At 34.6% G+C, this 25703-nt stretch overlaps 2 pseudogenes; one reads left to right on the top strand and one right to left on the bottom strand.

Moving 5' to 3' along the window:
- Nucleotides 1-16819: 16819 nt before the first annotated feature.
- On the top strand, nt 16820-18744 carry LOC137934851 (uncharacterized; annotated as a pseudogene).
- An 804-nt stretch (nt 18745-19548) lies between these two features.
- LOC137935387 (small heat shock protein, chloroplastic pseudogene) lies at nt 19549-20073 on the bottom strand (annotated as a pseudogene).
- Between the last annotated feature and the right edge of the window lie 5630 nt (nt 20074-25703).

Genomic DNA, 25703 nt, shown 5'->3' with positions numbered 1-25703 from the left:
TGAGAGATTTTCAGCAAAACTAACCTTTAGTATAACAAAAGGTTTGTTTCTCAAGAAACTAGACTCAAAGTTTTTTTATTTGATAACTAATTTGACATAAAAAATTTGTTCTTGAATCTTTTATGATGGCTTGAGATGCATTGACTCTTGATGGTTAAGTATCTGAAATACATAGTTTTATAAATTATCATATCTACTAAGTTTTATTAGCATCAAATGCAATAAGGGAGTTACCCTATGGTCAACACAGTATGGAGGTGTGAACGCCAAGGAAACAACGGATACTGGGACAAGAAAGAAAAAAATATAGAATATGAACCTAAACTACTAGGGAATATAAACAAACAAAAAAATTTCGTTCTCTATGAGTTGACCAAGTCAACTCACAAAACACAATCTGATACCATGTTGAATTTTTGGAAACGATAAATACTTTACTAACTTATTGTAATTTGAGTACAATGGGTCTCTGTCTATAATAGAAGAAACAAGTAGAATCATATTACAAATAAACTACTCTTTTCCTAATTACACCGAAAGTTAAACACTAAAAAAGAAATCCTAGAACAATTAAACAACTAGACATAAATAGAAGAGTAACATAAGTAAAAAACAATTTACTAAACTTTGCTGTGAGACCTCCTCCTGAGAGACTCTTGCAAAACTCCACCATATTAATTTTGGCTCTGTGAGATTTTTTGTTATGAGAATCATGTAAGACTTTTTTATACCTACTCTTCAACTTTATTTGTTCAATACATATGTGTTCTATGAGCACTTCAATGGATCTCACACGCTCGTTGATGACTAAGTACTTAATGTCAATGTGTTTGCTTTAACTTTAACTTTTATTATTCTTAACCAATAACACAACAAGAAAATTATCATAGTAAATCTTCAATGTCTTAGAGATTGAATCAACAACTTGTAACCTCGAAATAAAATTCTTCAACCAAATGCCCTAATATGTAGTATTTAAACAAGCAACAAACCCAGCTACCATGGTAGAAGTAGCAATTAGGGATTGTTTTGCACTTTTCCATGATACAAAATCAATATAAAGTTGACTTACGTTAGTCAGCTTACTGCCAACTAACATAAAGATGTATCTTAAAGTTGACTTATGTTAGTCAGCATATCGCCAACTAACATGAAGATGTATCTTAAAGTTGACTTACGTTAGTTAGCATAATTAACAAAGTGAAGAGTACTTAACACTTGTTTACAATGAGTTTGTAAGCCCCAATAGCTTGCATATTCGAACACATCATGTTACCTGGATAAATGTTTTGTTAACTTTCCATCAGTTCCCTTTTGTTTAAGAAGATCGACATAGCATTTGCAATATGGATTGTAGAACCAAAACCAATACAACATGTGTTATGACATACATCAACCATATCATATTCAAAACACACTAACGAGAAGAACTTTAATTTTTTTCTCAAACCAAGTCTTCCTTTTGGGGTAGTCGTTTTTTATTTATACCTTCTTTTTATAGAATAAACAACAAGCAACCTCCTTATTATCAAAATGGACATGAACTACTTATTTTCCCTTTTCCTTAGTGACTCATTTGTTCTTCTTTCCATGTGTCACTAAATGTACACTTTAGTCTTGTTCCTGGATCTATATCTCTTCTTCTTGAACACACTTAGTAAAAAATTCAGTAATTGGCCATTTTTATTTATGTTATTATAAGAAACTTTGAAGGACCCGTACTGGGATGGGTAAAATTCAGAATAAGGTGCGATAAGAAAAAATCAAATATTACAATCTAAAGGGACTTCAATGGAGCAGCTATGTTCCGCATTATGTGATATATTCGTGCACACCTCTAGTGCTAGAGAGTTTCATGAATGATAGTTACCTTTGTAAACGTAATTGTGAGTGCTTTATTAGAAGACTCAAATTGTTTATCAATAGCCCTCATATAGTTCTTAATATTCCAGCACTCAGGTATGGACCCATGAATAATAGTCATAATGCGAGATTTAATGAACATCATACTTAGACAATTAGATTGAACCCATCGTTCACATAAAGCAATTTTAACCTGCATTATAGTACCTCTATGTACATTAGACTTTTCCTTATGAAGAGCATAGTCAAGGTCTAGGCAGTCCAATTGAAAGAGAATTTTCTCCTTTCAAGCTTGTAATTATACCACTGTAACAAGTAATGTCAGATGAATTTTCAGTGATCATAAAAAATGGATCAATTGCGATTAAATAAATAAGCAAAATCATGTTTACATTTAAAATATTGAGGCACATCAAATTATACATACATGGTACGCTTACCAATGCAAGTCGTACTCAAAATAAACATGAATCAACATACCATCAAAATCTACTTGTGAACTAATCAAAAAATAAAATGATTTTCTCTTCATTCCTAGTTAAATATGAAAATACTACTACTTCCCTGTGGGACAAAGTTATTATATGAAGATACTTAAATAATTTGATTTCATTTCTACTAATTGTGATCAATATGTTTAGCAACAAAACTTAATGTGTGTCTTTTTCATGAATAATAATGTTGTGGCTAATCCTCAATTTAATGCATACTAATCACATGACATCACATCTATAAATAATCATAAATAAATCATTTGAGACATACACTAAATAAACATGACAAAAATTAAAGAATTAATTGATTTATCACGCTAAAGTCTTAGTAAATAAATATAATACAATAAAAATATATTTAAATATGGACTAAATAAACTCTCTTTATGATTAAAATAGTCTTGCTCAATAGACCAAGAAGAATTTAAATTAGGTCTTGAAATTAAATTTGAGCATCAATTAAATGAGTTTATCTAACTTTAATTTAATAGTCAAAATTTGCCCCAATTTGTTTTAGCCTATTATGGAAGTTTTTTTTCTTGTGACAAAAGTACCCTTTTCTAGGCATAAAACAAATGCCTAAATAGGGTTATGGCTTGTGGGTGTTTCGTTTAACCGGTCCTTGTAAAAATTATCAATTTCATTCAGCCAGTTCAATCTGAATCTAAGAACCAAACTAGATCCGTGTTGAGTTAGACTAATGAATTATTCCAACAATTCAAAACTTGACTAGGTGGTTGCAGGTGAAGCTAGGGGATCATCTTATTCCTCTAGCCACCCAAAAATTTTCAAAACCCTTTGTCATAAGGGCCATATCTAAGTAGGGGTGGCAGCAAGCCAAACCGGCTCGTAAACTATCCGAGCTCGACTCAAAAAAACTCAGTTCTGGTCAGTTTTTACTTGAGCCTCACTCGAGCTCAAACATGAAAAAGGCTTGTTAAGTATAACAAGCCAAGCTCAGCTTGTTAGCTCGCGACTTGTTACAAAAATACTATTTACTCTAATTGCTCTCATCAATCCCCTCTTTAGTTGGTTGATAGGTGCTCTTATTTACTTCAAAACTCAAAACGATCGATCGGTCAACCCTTTTGGGTCCCTCAACATCTAATCTTGTTGTTTTCTAATGGAATAAACTCTATTGATGGAGGTATTTGCTCTTTCTCTTAGGTCTATTAAGTTAGTTATTATACATTAGTATGCTCCATTGCAACATCTTTGACTCCTTTGCCATAGCTTATAGTTCGATGGTACTAAGTTCATCACAATATTCTCTTTATTTATTTTTATAATTTTTTATTTTTGTAGTTTTTAATGTAGGTTGAAGCTCATTCCCGGCTCGAGGTCAAACTCAAACTCAGTCAAAATTTTGGGCTCAAAGTAGAGCTCGAGTTCGAAGTATTTAGATCAAGTCAAACTCGAACATATGCAAGTTTGAACTTGGCTCAGATCGATGCCACCTCTATGTCTAAGTAGTCGGCCGCCCTATTGTGCGCAGTGCAACTGGCCAGGAGGCCCTCCTGGCTGCAAATCTCAGCCTCATGTGGTGCAGCCACACCACAGAGGCCGTAAGGGCCCCATATGCAAGTCGTGTAGCATGCAGGCTGCATCGGCCATTCCACGGTCAAATTTGACCTTATGCACATGATGTAAGGTGGCTCTAATATATACCACATGTAATCCAAATTCTAAAAATGTTTATAAATAATTACACGTGCACAACAGAATGAAATTGGTAATCATAACTTACCGATAGTCATGGCAACAAGAGTTTTTTGTCAAATCTTCAGAACATCTTCTGCTTCAAGACAATCAAGCTCAAAATGTACAAGTACCAATTGGGTCAGATTTTACAAGCAATAATAATTTTAATAAAACAATAATAATAAATTCTAACTGGGGAGACTCGTTCCAAACATTAGGAATGGATAACATTTCTGGGAGGACTCTACCTTCACACCCCCCTCCCTTAAGAGGCCTACTTCTGAAGCTGGGAAGAGGGGAAGGGCCCTACCACTACCTCAACCTTTTTTCTTCTCTATCCAGAAGATTACTTAATGAAAATATGAAAGAAGAGTTTTAGTTATATTTTCTACCAAAAATGACAGAGATCGAGTAATTTCGGATTCTGTAAAGAGGTAATGCGTCAAAGTCTTTAGGAGATAACACTTGAGAAAAGGCTTTCTGTCTTTCTTGTGGCTCATGATGACATGAATGTCTACTAAGAGATTATTCCAAAACCTCATGCAAGGAACTTGACCAACTGATCATGCAACTTGTAACGAAGATTAAAAGTCGAGGAAGGTTAGTGACGATCGCCATTAAAGGTAGAAGCAATACAGAAGAAAAAGGCGCAGGCGGTCGTTCACCAAGATTTGGTATATATTCCTCACAATTATTACTCCTCTGTTTTCAACGACAGGTGACTGTCGGCCGATCTCAGGTTGGTTATCACCTCCAAGTTTCAAACGCCTTTAGGTATCGATAAGATTACTGTCGCAAATCGATGATAGTTTGACGTAACTACACCAGAACTTCTCTTTGAAGGATTCTTTATTTTGTCGAGTGTTCTTCCCTCAGATAGCTTAATCATTTGAGTTAGTTATAAGTCCTTTTTTTATTTATTTATTTAGTTTCCTTTGTTTTCATTTTTTACGTGGATGTTTGCATGGCAAGCAATAGCCTTCCCAGCTCCACTCACCTGGTTTAGTTGATTAACGCTGACGTCTGTCTTTCGTAGGAGGCACATAAGCCCTAAAGTCGACGAAAGGGATGACCAGGGACCTTCGGAGAAGAAAAGAAGCAGGTAGAGAGAGAGGGAAGGCCCCGCCTGCTGGGCACACGATCCTCTGTTTTGATATTGCTGTTTCCTCTGTTCGAGAGCCAGTCCTGACTCTCAATGCGGATCAACAAGACGAGAAACTATTTCGTTTTGTTTAACAGATCCTTTAGTGGTTTGTTTTTTCTGTTTGGTGAGTTCTTCGTTTACAGTCGTGGTTGTCGTTGGGTTGCTCTTAATTACTTGAACTACACTTTTGAATTTGAAAGCACTCCATTGGGTAGGTGAAGTGCGTTTTGGCTTTACGAAGATAGTGTACTTATTGGTGATTTTCTCTCGTTGTTCAAATTTCAAGGAGCACATTAAATGTTTTCTTTCTGATTCCTGGAATGTGATTCCATTATACCTCGTGCGTTGGAGAGATTTGCTTCTAGATAAGGACCAGTGCTTTCAAGTTTAGTGAATAGGGTGGTGAGTAGAGTGGAGAAAGAAGAACAAGAATCAAGACATACTCCATGTATATAATGAGAAAAAGATTTTTTTTTTTTTGTACTTAAAAATAACCCATTTGAAGTATTAAAAACTTGGCCATCAAGAAGCATTACAAGAAAAATGACTTTTACCAGCAAAATTATTTTTTTGTGGCTAAAAAATAAAAATATTAAAAGAAATTTTATTTTCAAAAGAAAATTGGCATTTACCATGAATATTAAAATTCTTTGACAAAAACCTTCCTCGAAAAAGCACAAATGTGAATTTCAGGTGAAAAAAACAATCGATGGTAAATATTTTCTCCAGAAAAAAGTGTTCATTAACGAAAAATTTTATATTTTTCTAAGAAATATAACCTTTACAGGCAAAACTTTTATCATATCACTTAGGTGAAATTTTAAAATTTTGTCAACAAATACATTAGTGGAAAAAATAATTGCACTGATAAATAACTTATACTTTAATTTTATGATGAAATTTATCTTATTATTTAACAAAAAATTAAAATTTCTGGCAAATGTATCATATTAGTGGCAAAATAATTTTTTTGATAAAGTACTTATACATGTAATTTAAATTCAAAAAATGTTTGTTTTATTTTTTTTCGCAATAAAATCAAATTTGACTGATTAATGTCAGCTATTTGCAGTTAATTTTAAATTTCATCGGCAAAAGTATACTATTTAGCAACGAAAAAATATTTAACTAGTAAATAACTTATAAGTGAAATTTATGATGTAAATTTTATATTATCATTTAGAGGCAAATTTTGAATTTCACTAACATATGTGTACTATTAGTGACAAAAAAAAAAAATTTCTTTGGCAGACCACTTACATTTTTAATTTAAATTAAAAAATATTTATAGTATCACTCACCGACAAAATTCAGATTTCACCAGCAAATGTACATTGTTAAACCGTAAATAACTAAAATTAATTGAAATTCTTTGGTTTAAGCATATGTAATATCATTTTGTGGGAAAATTTAAATTTCACCAAGAAATATCACCTATTTGCGAAAAAAATCAAATTTTACCATTTTGCCAAAAAAAAAATGTATACTATTAGTGGTGAAAACCTATTTTACCAATAAATAAATTATATTTTTAATTTCATGTTGTAAAATTTTATCTTATCATTCAATGGAAAATTCATGTTACGATCAAAATTTTATACTATTAGCAATAAAAACTATTTTGCTGATAAAACGCTTACATTTTTAATTTCACCTTGTGTGATTTTATTGTTTCATTTAGTGGCAAAATAATTTCATGGAAAAACATGTATAATTTTTTCTTAAAAAATAAATTTCACAAGTAAATAAATTATATTTTTATTTTATTTTTAAGTTAATTCTTTGCATTTGGTGAATTCATATATATTTTTAATTTAATTGAATACAAATTATTATTTTTAGTTTACAATTGAATTTGAATTTATCTGTCAAAGTAATGTATATATTTATATTTAATTTAAATAAAATAGTCAAGATAATTAAATTAATTAAGGGCACTAAATGATTAATTATTTAATGACACAATTAAGGAAGAATGCTCAATCAAGTTAAAATGAAGTAAGTATACTCAATTAATTTAAGATTAAAAATTCAATTCAAATTTTTATATAAATATAAGTGAATAAATACAAGTAATTTAGATAAATTATTTATTAAATACCACAATTAATTATTTTATTTTATTTTATTTATAATCAAATAAAAATTATTTTTATGTAATTTAATTTGTTTGTATTACTTCATATAAATTTTGATGAATGAGTACATGTTATTAAAATTAAATTTTAATTTTTTAATTTATTATGAGTGGATAAATTTTACATATAGTTCTAAATTTTTAATTTTACTTATTTCACTATTAGACATGATTAATATTAGTTTGGACTAGTTATTCAATTTCGTTATTAGCAGTAGTTACTTAATTGGTTATTTAGTCACTTTTTTTATTACATAATCTTTAATTATTTAAATACAATTAATTAATTAAATTAAAATTTTTAAACTGATTAGTTACTTGATTGACTTAGTCACATTGCCTTAGTAGTTGTTTAGCTAATACTTAAGTACAAATTCAGTAGTCGATTACTTAATAAGTTACTAATTAATTGGTTACTTAATTATGTAATCACATTATTTAAATAGCTAATCAAATAGTAGTATTTCATTAACTAATTTATTATTTATTCAATTATTTAATATTAAATAATTAAATATTAGTTAGTCAACTTAGTCATGATTAATTAATATTAATTAATTAATTAATATTATTAACTAATGTCTCAATTAAAATAAAAATGCTCAAGTAACTTATAATTAAATGAGAATACTCTTTTTTATATATGATAAAATAAGCAGGTATTACTAATGTTATATATGCCTTATTGATAAAGTATATTTAGTAAACTTATGTATCTCTTAATGATGAAGCATGTCTTACTAATTTGATCGTATGTCTTTCTAACAAAGTGGGTCAATTTAATTTAAATACAAGCTATCACATAACTATTTTAATTTAATTAACTTAGTCAAGATTAATAGTTGTTACTTAAGATTAGTTACTCAACTTAGTTATTAGTTATCAATTACTTAATCACTTTGTTTATTATGTAAATGAATTGGTTATGTAATTGGTAATTATTTAATTACTAAATAAATAAATAATTAATTAGATTGGTAAGTAATAATTTTTTTAGGTGACTTAATCACATTGTCTAAGTTGTTACTAAGGTATCAATTAATTATAATTCATTGGTCAATTACTTAATTAGTTATGTAAGTAATGAAGTAGTTTCATAATCATATTATTTAAGTAGTTACTTAATTAATAATTTATACTTATTCATTTAATTACTTAATATTCCATTAATTAAACTAAATATTAGTTACTTAATGTATTATTTTTTATATTGAAATATTTTTTTATTTGATTATTTTAATTTATATAAAACTTAATTGTAATATTTTAATTTCTTTTTAGTAAAATTATAGTATTTTTCCTTTTATTTATTTATTTAAATTGAATATTTTTTATATTTCTAGGTGAAATGATCAAGAATTTAAATTCTTGCCCATTGATTAGTTGCCCCAGGAATTTCTATTTCTTCTGTCTCTCTCTACTTTTTTTCCCTCTTGCCTTGCTTGAAGTTATTATCGATTGTCTAATTAGTTACTCAACTTTTATTTATGTAATTACTAATTAATTATTTAGTCATTTAATTACTTAATTACTTAATTAATAAATTTTAAATAAATTTAATTACAAAATTAAACACATTTTACTTATATTCTTATTTGTTTTAATTTTAAATAAGTGAAGTAAATCACTTTATTTTACTTATATTCTTATTTATTTATTTTAATGCTTTATGCAGTAGCTTATTAAAAGTGGAAAATCCCCTTAACTTATTTGGATTTTGAGTTAGTTTAAATGTGTGATTTCTATATATGTTGGCTTTCATAATTTGCTTGTTTATGAATGTAAATTTTATCGAGGGTTTTAAAAATATTTACTTATTTCTACTCAAATTTTTCGAATGTTATGGTTCATCTTTTCGCTTTCCATTCTCTGTTTCTAGTCCTCTTTTTCTTATAAAACTTTTTGCTTTTGTTTTGCTTGCTTATTTCATAATAGTCCTTTTTTTTAAATGTTGAAATTGGTCATGCAATGTGTTTCACAAATTGGGAATTCTTGTGATTCAATCAATTTTTTTTTTCCAGTGGAGCCATTATATTTTTAACTCATCAGTTAATTGTAAATTTTTTTCACCAAATTTATAATTCTTGTTGCATATCTTACTTCAATTTTCCTTTTCTATTTATTTTCTTATAGAAAAAACTTGGAAAAATAAGATGTGGTAGTAGTCTTATGTCTAAAAGGGTTGAAAGAGAATTTTCGTCTTTTCGTCTCTTCTCATTTCGCCAAATCGCGTGCCTCGCTCCCATTCGCACATCATCCCTTGGCAACGAGTTGGGCTTTGAGCGAGCAACAAAACTATCTGGATTGTGCTTGATAGTGAAACCCATTTAAAGTCCACAGGTTTCTTGTCGACAAAAAGAGGAACATGGACCTAAATTTGAGTCTCATATAAGACATTCATTTCTTCTTCCATGGCCACTTTCCATCCTGGATGTTTTAGAGCCTCCTTATATGAATGTAGAACAAAGATGGAAGAATTGGATGCAATAAATTGCTATCATGAAGAAGATAATCGATGGTGATAAATAAAAATGGATATAGAATGAGAGGTGGAGGGCCCAGTGCAAGCCCAAGACTCCTTTTGTAGAGCCATGGGCTGAGTATCAAATTGTGGGCCAAATACAACAAGGGAATACGGGCTTACCTCGGAGGGATCCGTAAACTCTACAGGTGTGGTGTTGGCCGAGTCTTCAGGGGGTTGAAGTAGATCCGTATCAAGTGGCACAACGGGCTTCAAAGATGCTTGGACTGATGAAAGACTCGAAGGTGCATATTTTGAAGAATAAAAATATGTGTCCTAAAGAAAGGTGACATCCCTAAGTACGAGTGATTTCTCTTGTAAACAATTTCATCTTCATAGTGGATTACTACAATGGCAGAAGACAGGACATAGTCTCACCTTGAAACGAACCTCTATAAATCTTGTTTGTTTTTCAGTGTTTGCTTTTCCTTTCTTCCGTGAAAATTATTATTGCTCTCGTTAGTTTGGAATTAGGGCATCTAATTCCTAACACAATAAAATACCTTCAAAGGAAGGGAGAATGGATCTTCATCCCGAAATAATAATGAATATGGGGATTTATGGCTAAGGACTGAAGAAGGTAGCCTATTAATGAGGAAGGAAGCTATCAGAATGACATGAAGCTATTAAAAGTAGAACACTTTCATAGAGTACGCCACATACAACCTCAAGGAGATGTCGGTTTTTTCTTTCAGTTACACCATTTTGTTGAGGGGTATAGGCACAAGATATTTGATGGGTTATACCATTGTCCTAAAAACAAGCATTGAAAATCACTAGATAGGTACTTTTTGGCATTTTCGTGACATCATGCCATGAAAAGATTTAAATATGGAAAAAATTTCACATCATTATTTAAATAGTATGTGACTCGAGTGAAGTTATCAACAAAGGTGAAAAAATACTTAATATATATTCTTGACACTTAAGGGTCCCCATACATCTGAATGACTTAATGAAAAGAGAGTTACACCTTTAAGTTTAGTTCGAGGAGAATATGTTGTCATCTGGTATTTGCTCAACTGATAGACTTCACAATTGAAATTTGATAAAGTTTTTGAAGATGGAAATAAGTGCTGAAGTGATGCTACTGATGGATGACCAAACTAATTGTGCCAAAACCTTGCCTCTATTTGAGAAGTGGCAATTTCAATGACTGGAGGCAAGTTTAAGTAATAACGGCCCCCCTGTTCATGGCCACCATCAATCATCTACTTCTTTGTCAAATCTTGGAAAACACAAGAAGAGGTAAGAAGGTGGTGGAGCAATTAAAACGTTTTGTTAACTGGCTAACACATATCAAATTTAAGAGAAATTGAGGGACAAATAGGACATTAGCAAGCGAAAAAGATGGTGTAACAGAGGAGAATCCCTTCCTAAGAACTTTGGTTTGGGATTCGTTGGCTATGGTAACAAAATTGTTTAGTAGATATGGAGATAAGGAATGTAACAGAGGAAGATTCTTTAACTTTGGTTTGGGATCCGTCGGCTATGGTAACAAACTTGTTTAATAGACATGGAGATAGAAAATGTAGCAAACTCTTTAGCAAACTCTTATTACCTTAATGCCACTTTGAGATGTCTTTCAACACTATTTACAAAATTTTTTATTCTAAGGAACACAACAATAGGTTCTCTATTTTGAAAACTCTTGTTAATTTTAGTTTATATAGGATTTTATATTGAGATTGAGTCTGAAATCTTTCTTTGCACCTGACTTCAGTGCATAGGACTAGACTAATGCAGTGTAAATGACTAATGATAATTGTTGAGATTGTTCCTCCTAGTGGTCTCTCTCTCTCTCTCTCTCTCTCTTTCTCTCTCTCTCTCTCTCTCTCTCTCTTTGTGTAGTGCCTTCGTTTAGTAGAGTTCAATTTTATATGAAGGTTTGAGGCCAATGGTAGCCCCTAAGATGTGGGAGCATATCGCGTAAGCTTGATAAAGCAAGCTTTTTCATCATATATTTATGAATACTTCTAAAATTTCTTTATAATTTTTTTCCTATGTTGATATTCTTGTTAGGTGTATATTTTTGTTAAGATAATAAACCGGATTGATTGATTTTGAAATCAATGCTATAATTTGCAGTACTTATTTTTTTCACGTGTCTGATGCTATTACAGGGCCTAGAGATGACTATTTTCTTTGCAAGTGCCTTGTGGTGTTAGGTGTATATATAACTAGTGGCATTGAGTTGTATACTAGTTGCATTATTTCCATTATATTGCGAAGACTATGTGGCCTAATACGGCACCAGGCAATTGGAGATCTGGGTTCAAATCCCAACATAGACATATTACTCTTATTGTGTACTAAAACTCTTTTAATATTCTTAACCAACTATTTGGTGATATTGGTTTGAGGTTTCAACCAAAGATTTTTTTTCTTTACATATTGTTTCATGTATTTCTATTGTTCAACCTCCAAAGATCAATTATTTGCACGGATTTTCACACAAATGACTTGTAAGACTAGTTTAGCTGGATAAATCAAATTTTTATCTTGTTGATTTCTATTTTTTACAACTTGGTGAGAATTAGGACCAATGGCCAAATTAATCTCATCTTCATTCCTTGAAAAAACTCTTGGGTGCCTTACTAGTGCATGCAGAAAAAAAGAGTTCTCCATTCCACAAGTTAAAGAAGATGTTTCATCACATCTGGCAAGATGGTAATCCTCTTGGATAGAATCAGTAGGTTTAGCCTTCATAGCCAAATGACAATGGTCCAAAGGAGGCTGCTCATGAATGTTTGGCTCTCACTTGACACTTTGCATAAGAAAAAAAGGACAAAATATCAAGAATAATAGAAAAGAATACACAACATGCAGGTGAACTTACCAAACTCTCACTCATGTTGTAAATTCACACATAGTTCTAGTATCACTTGATTTACAGCCTCTGTCATCTTTATTGGTTATCTATTAATCATGGATATGTTAGCTATTTAATAAATATATCAAGACATTTTCTCATGCAATGATATATTTTGTAAGAAACCCTGAATGTACAGATAAACACCAAGAGGCCTTTTCCACAAAAAGAGCAAAGAAACTAAATGACTTTGATGGGAATCGAACCTAGATTTTCCAATTAAACTGGTGCCTTATCCATTAGGCGACAAAGTCTTCAATGACTCTTAACTCTTCCATTATAAAGTTGGGTGTCCAATAAATAAACAAAACATAGGAGGAAGGTTTGGGTTCTAATGGTATTACATTTTAAGACATACATATACCGTACCTTGGAGGTGATTTCTCATTGCAACAATATTTAGAATTCAACCACTCAATCTGGTTTTGTGTCCATAAAGAATGCCACCTATTAGTTTTGTTTCAGATCAAGGTTGGAAATCTCAACCGTATCTAAAATTATGCTTTAGAAATCATGCTTTTGTACATTTGATGTTTAGCTAACCCTATATTAAGCTAGAATTTCAGATAAAGCATGTGCCTTCACACAATCTCATTAGCACTTGCAGTTCTGCTATTAACAAGTACCTATGCAGCAAATAAACATAATAGTTATACGAGCAAGAATAGTCACAATGAAAATTCTCAAGCACTATTGGAAATACAAGAAAAAATAAGTAAAGAAAAAAAATCTATGGTTAAAAGCTCAAAGTAATATGAACAAATGATTGACCAAGAAAAGTAAGAGTTTAGTAAGATCTCTAGTTGCTCGGTGCCATACCGTTAGGCCATAGAGTATTCTCTACTAGTTATACATACAGCTATCACCTCAAGGCCTGCATCGTCATTCCTAAACCGTGCAATATCATCAAACACACCTGTTATCGCCTGACTCACGTCTTGCGCTTTGCTTTTTACAAGTACCTGTTTTGGTTTTTGGTGACCTATTTGTGAATTTTCTGCCAATATTTTTTCCACAATACAAATATCAAAGTTCAATTCTCTCCTGGTTAGTCTCACTGTCAAATTCAAATATCCCATTACAAGGTCAACAAAGCCAAATTACAAGGTCAGTAAGTTTCCCGATCCTGATAGATTACCCATGTGAAGAGCTTTGTGGTTTTAGACAAAGAATATCTTGTAGTAGAAAAGTTTTAGGTGATCTTAGGAGGACAACCTGACTAGTCTAGACGTCAAAAGATCCAACGAACAAAACCTCATAGGCCAAATTGGCCCAAACAATGCATGCAATCCTCAATAGATCTAAAGCCTTTTGAGAACAAATTGCCTTTTGTGCTTTTAATCTTGCTCTAGAGTAGGGGTGACATCGGGCCGAGCCGAGCCCAAACCCGCCTATGTTTGAGTTGAGCTTGATTTAAATATTTCGAACTCGAACTCGAGCTGAGCCTAGACTCAAGCTTAAAATTGTTATTGAGCTCAAGCCGACCTCGAGCAAAGCTCGAGCTTCAACATTCATTTAAAACTTTTCAAAAAATACATGTCAACTAAATTGTATATAAATTTATGCATACATTTTACATAAAATTGGGAATGACCTCTACTTAAAATTGAGCATAAGGGTGACATCGAATCCAGTTGAGTCCGAACCTTGATCAAGCCGAGCTTGATTTAAATATTTTGAACTTGAGCTCAGCTGACCCTAGTCTCGAACCTAAAAATGTAATCGAACTCAAACCTACTAATTTTAACCGAGTTCGAGCTTAACCTACATTTAATACTCTATATAAAATATATGTCAAAGAAATTATATATAAAATTATGCATACATTTTAAAAAAAGAATGATAAGGGAGGTTCAGGATTGAATTTCAATAATGGATTAGAACGCATCAATATTAATTTTTTTTACTCCAAATGTTGTCTAACTTATTTTGTAATTTTTGAATCCGGCCATAAATTTACTATGGCCTCATTAGTGCCCTTAGTTGAAAATTTATATTTTAAGAAAAACTAGAAATGTTTTTCCTATGATACATATTTCCAAAAAAAAACCTTTAAATAAAATCCTATTACTATTAGTGACTTATTATAAAATTACAAGAAATATTTTAAAATTTTCTTAGGAAAGTTAAATTGACCTCTTAATGCCTCTTTTAGGGAAATAAATAAAAATTAATAATCAATCTAATATATTACTATACTTATCGATAAATTTTTAATCAACTAAAATGTCAAACAGAAAATTGCTATAAAATTGCCTCATGCTAAAAGTGTTACAACATCAACTGTCAAATACTTATTCAAAAAAAATTTCTATACGGTTTTCTAGCCCATCTTGGCAGGAAAATCTTACTTAGAAATATGATTTTTTAATAAGAATTTTCAATTAGAAAAATATTTACAAAAAACATGAGACACTAATAGTTCTTATAAACTTATTTCTACTAAAGTGTATTTTCAATTTCTTCAAGAGCAATGAGGAAGGAGAGTTTAAGAAAAAAAAAATTTCTCCCCCTATTGGTTCTGGTTTTCCGTCGAGACGAGGAACGACGCCGAGGGAAAAGCTTACAGCGGCACTGGCGATCATCAGGGATAACAGCTACAATGGAGGCGGTGGTGACAGAAGCGGCGATGATGGAAACAAAGGCGAAGGCAGACGAGGGGGAAGAAATCGAGCGGTGATGGAAAGGCAAAAGGCGGTTGGCGAGGCAGCTGTCGTCCCCCCCCCCCCCCGCTCTCGCACAACGCTCCAGTCCCGCTCCCCGATCTTGAATCCTGAGCCGATCATTAAATTAACGAGTCAAACCTTGATTCGGTTGAGCTCGGCTCGTTAATTTAAACGAGCCGATCCTGGATTTTGAACTCGGCTCGAGGTTCAAGTATACCAAATCGAACTGAGCCGGAATTGAGCCGCTCGAGAGCCAGCTCGGTTCAAAAGAATTTAAAGTAAAGAAAACAATCCTTGAGGAATTACAACTTGGCAACAAAAAATCTTACAGGTACATGGCATCACTAATCATCTTCTCAAGGGAGGTTTTATATGAAGATTGAGCCTCTGCCAATCTCATACATTTCTTAGACCTTCTCCTATGTTTTACAAGTATCAGTTCTAACTCTTGAAGAGTAAGCTTTTCCATACTCTTGAAGAAATGTTTGGGTCAAACTTGGAAAACCACATACATTTTTGGAATGACAATGTGAGCTAAAAAATATGAATGTTGGTTAGATAGTTTAACAAGAAGTAAAACTCTACCAAGACAAGAAAACCAACTGATGGTAAGCCAAAAATTTTGGTTTGAGAGAGTTTATCAAGAAGTAAAACTAAATTAAGACAAGCAAACCATGTAAAAAGACAATTTCAATTTTATATAGATATGTAGCAGAGAATTAATACAGGAAAATACCATCATGGTATGAACTCAAAATAGGATTTTAAGGTACGAAAAATCAGAAGACCAATTGAAGGGATGAAGCTCTCGGTTCAAAATTTTGAAAGGAGTTGACGTTTTTTACCCAGAAAAATTAATGAGGAAACAAAAACTCCAACAAGTGCTATTTTCATCAATCTAAAAAACAATTAACTAGTTTCATGAAAGCTAGAATAACAATGTGTATGTTGTTTTGAATAAGACAAATATTTATACAATCAACAAGGTAAAATTGAATTTGAATAATATAAAGAGAGATCCTCCTCCAAGAAAAAAAATGAGACTTATCTGAAGAGGAAGATGCCCTTGTAATTTTAATTAATGAAAAATATATAATAACATTAATGGCCTTAAGGTTACATCTAGTAGGAAAAAAATAAAACCACATTAAATAATATACATGTCATGGGCAACTTTAACAAGCTTGAATTATATAATATTAAAATATAATATCCCTAATAAGTGGCCTGGAGGGAAATCAAGGGTGAGATTATAGTATGAGTGATCAGAAATTTATATTTCCACATTCTTTTTTGTGGTAATGCAAGCAGTTAGTGAGGCCCACAACCCATATGCCTCCTTGATTAGCCACCCCATTTGTGTGGGAAGTAGGCGATGACTCATCGTGGACCAAGTCATTACCGCCGTATCTTGTCAACTCTTACCGTTTGCAGCTTGCAAGGGTCGTTGCCATTAATGGCGCTGTACTGCTACAGTAACCGAAGATGATTCCTGCTTCTGCCGTGAGATGACCACCAGAGAAGTACTCATCGCTGGCCAAAAGCTGACGATCCACGAGCTCTGCGACTTGTGCGACCCTCAAACCGGAAGACCGCTCACCGGTGCCTGGCTATGGGACTCGGCGCTCTATCTGGCCGAGTGGATGGCCACCTCGGGGCGCTTCCTTTTCAATCTTGAAGGAAAAACGGTGCTCGAATTAGGAGCAGGAACAGGGCTTCCTGGTCTGATCACCGCTATTTTAGGCGCTACCCGTGTTGTCCTCACCGACATCGCCCCGATACTGCCGGTGCTACAGAGGAATGTAGAGTCAAACTCCATAGGCGATCGAGTTGAGGTCAGGGAATTGGTTTGGGGATCGGACGAGTCTGAGATTGGAACGGTGGATTTGGTGCTGCTGTCAGACAGTATTCTACGACTCGTGTCAAATGCAGGCACTGGCTAAGACTGTCAAGCAAGTATGTCGGAAGAACACCAGAATCTGGAGCGCGACCGAAGTCCGGTCGTACACCTGGGACTGCCTGGATGTACTGAGGCAAGAAGGGTTCTCTGTCGTGGAGCAGCCGCTGCTTTTTCCCTACAAGAGCTCCGTAGGCGGACGGCAGAGAAGTGAAGAGGGTCCCATGTTCTCTATTTTCCATCTTTACCCTACCGATGCATTCCAATAGAAGCATCAAATGTGTGGATCTTGGAAATTTTCTTCCGGGTTTAGAAAACAGGTACTTTTCTTTCGCTCTCTGAATTTAATCGAATCTACAAGCTTCTCCATTAAATCGCGGAACTATTCCGACCAGAAAGCGGATTTTGGAGGTGATTCTGTTATTAAATCGCTTTCGACTGAGGAAACTGAAAATTCGATTAGAGAGGATTTGCCTTTTCCCCTACTTTTTCGATCAGGAAACCTCCTGATTTCGCATTCTTAGCTTGCGATGAAGAAATCAATTGGACTCCATTAACTTCTCGGTGCTCCGTGCTTGGAATGATGCTCGTGTTACATTGGAATGATGCTCGTGTTACAGGGGAAGGATTTACTAGGCAATGCACAATGCAATAACTTCTTCCTTGGTTGGCACTTGGGGTGGCATCCAGCAGAGCCGAGCTGAGCCGAGCCGAGCCCGAATTTGCTTATATTCGAGCTGAGTTTGATTTAAATATTTTGAACTCGAGCTCGAGCTGAACCAGTCTCAAGCCTAAAATTATTATCGAGCTTGAACCCAAAAATTTTAACCGAGTTTGAGCTGAACTTCAATATACATTTAAAATTTTTCAAAAAATATATATCAAATAAATTGTATATAAAATTATGCATATATTTTTACATAAAATTGAGCATAACCTATATATATAATACATGTATAAGATTGGACATGACCTCTAGTTAAAATTAGGCATAATCTATGTATATAATACCTGTATAAAATTCGGCATGACCTCTACTTAAAATTAGGCATAATCTATATACATAAGACCTGCATAAACACTCCATAAAATTATTTATACATTTCATAAACACTCCATGAAATTGTTTATACACTCCGTAAACTCCATAAAATAGTTTATACACTCCATAACATTATGAATAAACGGCTGAAGGCGGCAGCGGGGTCAACCGATTTTTGGTGGTAAAACGACGACGAGAGAAGAGAGAAGGAATATTGGGGGGTTATGTGCGGCGCCGGTTGGCTGGGAGCAGTCGGCGCTGTGGTCGGAGGGGCGAACGGCGGCGATGGTGATGACGGCGGCAATATGGAACGGCGGTGATGGCGAGACAGAATCGAGACGAAGACTTCGTCGGGAGAGATGAGTTTGTGTAGCACCGGCACTGTGGCCATCAGAGTGAACGACGTGCGGTGGGAGAGTGCGGCTGCGAGCAACAACGGAGTATTGCTGAGAGCGGCTGAGTGGCGTAGTAGGGGCCGGTCGCTTAGCGACGGCGTGCGGTTTTAGGCTGCTGATTTTCGGCGTGCAACGGGAGCAATCGAAGGTTGTAGAAGTTCGACGGGTGACGAGAAAATCTTGCTAAACGGCATAGAAATGGCAGAGAAGTATGGGATTCGCAAAGGCGAAATGGAAGAGAGTCCAAAGACTGACTCCTGAAATTTTTCCAAATCCCCCCGATTCCTAAATCGCCGCTTGTTAGTCGCGGGACTCTCTTCCGGTCCCGAGACAGACTCCCAAAAATTTCGCTCATTAAATTAACGAGTTAGCAAGCCAAACCTAGGCTCAGTCGAGCTTGGCCGATTTCTGATCTCAACCTCAGCTTGAATTCAAGAGATAACGAATCAAACCAGCACTGAACCGAACTCGAATCAAACCAGCACTAAACCGAACTCGAACGGCTCGCGGGCCGGCTAGGTTCAAAGCTACCCCTACTTTGGCGCCACCATTGCCGGTGGATTCAGACATCGTTCCAGAGAAGATAAAAACTAGAAATCAGTTGATAGGCTTGGATTAGTGTTTTCTTTAGAGTGAATACACACTTGATCGACAGTGAATGCATATTTGAAACCATTACTGAGGAGCAAATACTTACACAGATGTTTACGGGCAGAGATATTTACAAAACAGCACAGCAGAACTCAAAACAAAACAAAACAAAAAAGGTCCAGTTAATAGTAAAGACACATGGAAAACGGATGCTCGTCAGCAATCTCACTGAACCGGAACATCAATGACCTCCCTCTCCACTTTGGTCTTCGGAATGGAGATCAACAGAACACCATTCCTCAGCTCTGCTTTGACTTTGTCCTTGTCGCAGTTATCAGGAAGGAGCAGCTCAGTCTCGTAGCTGCAGTTCATACCGGACCACGTTTCCTCGTCTTTATCCTTGCGCTCTCCCCTGATGACCAGGATGTCGTCTTCCACGGACACCTTCACGTCTTCCTTGGAAAGGCCCGGCATATCAAACCGCATCTTCAGCTCATTCTCATCCTCCATGAAATCCCACGGCGAACGGGCCTCCCCGGCTTTCCAATTCAAACCAGGAAACGTCATCGCGTCCTCGAACACGCGGTCGACGGCGTCAAAAATCTGGCGCATCGTCCGCATAGGCGAGAGCACGTCTAGCGAACCTAAGGGAGAGACTTCGAGACTTGACCTCCGGGGACGCAGCTCCACCTCAGTTCCTTTCTTTCGGTCCACCTGAACATCCAGAGACTGGCCTTTGTTCTCAGCCATCGCGGCCGGAGGGAGAGCCGAGTGTAAGTCTTAAACATAAATTTCTAATATCAAAATGAAATTAATTATAAATTAAACGGAAGATAAATCGTACCTCCTTCCATACGTTTCAAATTCCTTCTCTCTGTTTTCTCGGCGCTTCCAATCTTTGAGCACTCACGGCGATGGCTCAACTGAAGGGGAATGAGAATGACGAGACAGGGGACCGAAAAACATTCTTAACCAAAGCCAACCTCCCATCAAGGTTATTCATGGCTTCGTGTTACCGAGGGAGTTGCAACTGCCGGAAGTTACAACTGCCAGAAGTTTGAGACCACGTTAATGAGAAAACCGTTTCTCATAAAAACGGTTTACATTCTCCCACTTGGTCCAAACTTCTAATATAATTTTAAACCCATCGATAATCTGAATTTAAGTAATAAATACATGAATCATGGCGATAGGTCCTCTAATGACGAGTAGTATCTTCCATGTATTACTATATATGTATTACTTATATTGTATGAATAAACCCTATGTTTACTCTTGGTCCAACACAGATGAATTTTCTCAAAATTTAAAGTGCACATGAATATGAGAAAAAACATCACTTTAATTAAGAATTTCAGTGAAATAACATTGTTCATACAATGAAAAAAAAAATTTACATAATGGAACCAAGTCCCATATTCACAACATGATCCTTGAATTTAAACGGTGGCATGCCCTTAGTCAAAGGATCTGCGATCATTAAGTCAATGCTGACGTGCTCAATGACCACTTTCTTTTCTTTAACACGTTCTCTTATGGCCAAATACTTTATGTAGATGTGTTTACTTCGACTCCCACTTATTGTTGTTCTTGGCCATAAAAACAGCAGCTGAATTATCGTAATATATTCTTAATGGCCTAGAGATAGAATCCATAATTCTAAGCCCAGAAATGCAACTCTTAAGCCATACACCATGTGAAGTAGCCTCAAAACAGGAAACTAACTTGGCTTCCATAGTCGACGTGGCGGTCAAAGTCTGTTTGGCACTCCTCCATGATATTGCTCCATTGGCCAACAAGAAAATGTGTCCTAATGTTGATTTGCGGGAATCAATACAACCAGCAAAGTCAGAATCTGAGTAACCAATGACTTCTAAATTGTCCGTCCGCCTATACATCAGCATGTAGTCTTTGGTTCCTTGAAGGTACCTCATTACTTTCTTTGCAGCTCTCCAATGGTCTAACCCGGGATTACTCTGATATCGCCCCAACATTCCAACAACAAATGCAATATCAGGTCTTGTGCAGACCTGAACATACATTAGGCTTCCGACAGCAGAAGCATATGGAATGTCCTTCATTTGTTCCCTTTCAAGGTCGTTCTTCGGGCATTGGTTCAAATTGAACCTATCACCCTTCACAATGGGAGCTACACTTGAAATCTCTCTAACACTATATTAATACAGGTTTCCTGAGACAGACCTAAGATACCTCAAAATTTGTCTCTATGAATCTTAATGCCAATGACATAAGATGCTTCACCCATATCCTTCATATCAAAATTGTTAGAGAGAAATTGTTTCACCTCATGTAGAAAACCCTTATCATTGGTTGCTAGCATAATGTCATCCACATATAAAACAAGAAAAAAGATTTTACTCCCACTGACCTTCTGGTATATACATTGATCCATAATGTTTTCTACAAACCCGAATGAAGAAATTACATTATGAAATTTCAAATACCATTGGCGGGATGCTTGTTTTAATCCATATATTGACTTTTTTAACTTGCAAACCAATTGGTCACCATCACTAGAGGGGAATCCTTCAGGTTGTTTCATGTAAACCTCCTCCTCTAGATCTCCATTGAGAAATGTCGTTTTCATATCTATTTGTTGCAACTCTAAGTCAAAATGGGCTACTAATGCCAAAATTATGCTCAAGGAATCTTTCTTAGATACAGGAGAAAAAGTTTCCTTGTAATCGATTCCTTCTTTCTGAGCGAATCCCTTAGCAACGAGTCTTGCCTTGTATCGTTCAATGTTGCCTAATGAGTCTTTCTTTGTTTTAAAGACCCATTTACATCCAATGGCTTTAAATCCACTAGGCAACTCAACAAGATCCCAGACTCCATTACTCTTCATAGAATTGATCTCTTCCTTCATGGTATTGTACCATAATTCTGATTCTTTGCAACTTATGGCTTCTGAAAAATACATGGGATCATTTGCGGTTCCAATGTCAGATTCTTGGAGATACACAATATAATCATCAGGAATTGATGATCTCTTGAGTCTAGTAGATCTTCTTAATGTAGAACCATCATTTTCCTGAGAAGTATGTGGTTCAACTAGTTGTTCAAAAGTGTTTGGCAACTCTTAAAGAACTTGATCTACTGGAATGTTGTCAGCAATTTGTGGAACTTCAATGATTGGTTGTTCAACACCAGTTTGTACTTGAGGGGTGCTATGAACAATAACCAATCTATCACTTGAGGTGGAAGGTTGAGATTCTGAATAATCCTTCTCAAAAACTATGTTCCGAGTTGGATTCCTCCCACTGATCAAGTCATTTTCAAGAAATTTTTCATTTCTTGATTCCACTATCCTAGTGTTGTGAGATGGACAATAAAATCTGTAACCTTTAGACCTTTCAGCATATCCAATGAAATACCCACTAATGGTCCTTGGGTCCAACTTCTTCTCTCGTGGATTATAAATTTTCACTTCAGACGGGCATCCCCAAACACGCATATGTCACAAACTCGGTTTCGAACCTTTCCATAATTCAAATGGCGTTTTTGGAACAGCCTTAGTTGGAACTCAGTTTAATATATACACTGCCGTCTTAAGTGCTTCAGGCCACAAGGATCTAGGAAGATTAGAGTTGCTAAGCATACTCCGCACCATGCCTAATAATGTTCGGTTTCTTCTTTCTGCTATACCATTTTGGTCCGAAGAACCAGGCATGGTATTTTGGGCAACAATCCCATATTCCTGAAGAAACTTTGCAAATGGCCCAGGTGCTTGTCCATTCTCAGTATATCTACCATAGTATTCTCCACCTCTATCCGATCTCATGATTTTAATTTGCTTACCGCATTGTGTCTCTACTTCAGCCTTAAAGATCTTAAAGGCGTCTAATGCTTCATTCTTGTTATAAAGCATGTAGAGATACATGTATCGTGAGGAATCATCTATAAAAGAGATGAAGTATTTCTGACCATGTGAGTCCATGTCTGGACTACATATATCAGTATGTATGATATCTAATATGGTTGAACTCCTATTGGCACCTTTCTTTGACTTGTTAGTCTGTTTTCCCTTAATGCAGTCGACACAAGTCTCAAAATCAGTAAAATCCAGAGTATTAAGTTCCCCTTCATTCACTAATCTTTTAATTCTATCTATGGAGATATGACCTAATCTCCGGTGCCATAATGTAGAGGAATCCTCATTAATAACACATCTTTTATTACCAGTGTGAACATGCATTGAACCGTAAGTGACATTGTTTTGTAAATTAATGCTATAAAGACCATCAGACAATGTACCATTCCCAACACAATCAGACTTATAATATAAACTGAAAGATGAGTCTGAAAAGTTAAAAGAATATCCATAAGGTACGAGCCTTGAACCTGAATTCAAGTTTCTGGAGAAACTTGGAACATAAAAAGTCTTTTCTAATTTTAAAACAAAACCACTACTTAAAGTTAAATAGCAAGTTCTTATAGCTTTTACATGTGAGCTCATCTGATCTCCTGAGAAAATGTGATGCTCACTTCCCACTGGTTTCCTTAGGTTTTGCAAACCCTGCAAGGAATTCGAGATGTGGATTGTTGATCCAGAATCAATCCACCAAGTGTAATTATTGACATTAACCATATTAGATTCATAACAAACAAATGAGGTTAGTGTACCTTTGTCAGCAAACCATTTCTGAAACTTGGCACATTCCTTCTTCATGTGTCCCTTCTTTTTACAGAAAAAACACTTGGAATCTTTCTTAATACTAGCTTGGGGGGATATTTTACCCTTTCCTTTTTGTTTGGCTTGATACTTGCCCTTTCCATGTATTGCCATCATGACATTTTCTCCTTGTTTGATCACTAGTCTCCCTTCCTCTTGAACACACATGGTCAAAAGTTCATTAACTGACCATTTATCTTTATGTGTGTTGTACGAGATTTTGAAGGGTCCATATTGGTGTGGAAGCGAATTCAGAATGTAATGCACCACGAAAGATTCTGATATATCAACCTCAAGATTTTTTAATTGAGCCGCTATATCCCTCATTTGCATGATGTGCTCACGCACACCTCTCATACTGGTGTGTTTTAGGGATGAGAACTTCATGATTAGGGTGTTTGCTAATGCCTTATCTGAAGTGACAAATTGAGCATCAATGGCTTTCAGCAAGTCTTTGACATTTTCATACTGCTCAACAGAACCACAAATACCAGCAGCAATTTTTGTCTTAATGAACATTACACTGAGGCGATTAGATCACTCCCATCGTTCATAAAGTGTAATTGCAGCTGTAGTGCTGGTATCAGTAATTACGGGTGGTTCGTCTTTCCTAATAGCATAATTTATGTCCATCCACCCTAAATGAAGAAGTATTCTCTCTTTCCAGACCTTATAGTTATCTCCCTTAAGATCAGGGATATCACAACAAAAATCAGAGAAATGTGCAGGTTGTACAACTGCATAAAATTACAAATTACATGCCGATGTTAAAATTGAGGCCTGAATAAAATATCATGCTTTACCAATGTAAATCATGCTTAAAAATCAAATCAACTGACATAAAAAACATTGCCTGTGGGCTAAATGTTTTTAATTCAAGTAGATTCAAGATTCTTTATGAGTACACTGGATGATAAAACTATCAAATTATTTATGAATTCATAATTCCTGTGGGTAAATTATGAATAATTTGATATTTTATCCTAATTAATATACTCAAATATAATAAAAAAATTCCTGTGGGATAAAATTTATTATATTAAGTATAATTAATTACAATTAATTTCTAATTTTTCTTTATGATAAAACTATCAAATTATTTATGAATTCATAACCCTGAGGGTAAATTATGAATAACTTGATATTTTATCCTAACTAATAAACTCAAATATAATAAAAATTCATGTGGGATAAAATTTATTATATCAAATAAAATTAGTTACAATTAATGTCTAATATTCTTTATGTGATCCTAATCATAATATATAATTTTTATTAAGTTAAAGATGTTGTGGCTACTCTCTAATTAATAAAAATTATATGGATCACTAGACATTAAATCTCATAAATATATGAGAATAGCATGAATTGCATAATTGTAACTTACACTAACATGTTATCATTATGCACCAGATATGCTCATAAGATATGCATAATTAAAAACTATAATATTATGCATAACTTTAATTTCATGCATTTACATATAAGCCAAAAAATGCATAAAAACTGTAAGAGGAAATAAATTTAAAATTTCCTATATACACAACAGCAGACGACCCACATGAATATGCGACCGCGCGGGTTCGAATCCCGCTGGCGCAAAACCAATTTATGCACCGAGTCGGCTCGGCCCAGGAACGGCGAGCCAACTCAACTCGTCCGAGTCAACTCGACGTTTTTTTTTTTT

This window comes from Aristolochia californica, unplaced genomic scaffold, assembly GCF_029961685.1.
Source record: "Aristolochia californica isolate CCGP_79_NKW_82.1479 unplaced genomic scaffold, dmAriCali1.0.hap1 SCAF_6, whole genome shotgun sequence".
NCBI lineage: Eukaryota > Viridiplantae > Streptophyta > Magnoliopsida > Piperales > Aristolochiaceae > Aristolochia > Aristolochia californica.
This window is presented reverse-complemented; position numbering and strand designations above follow the sequence as displayed.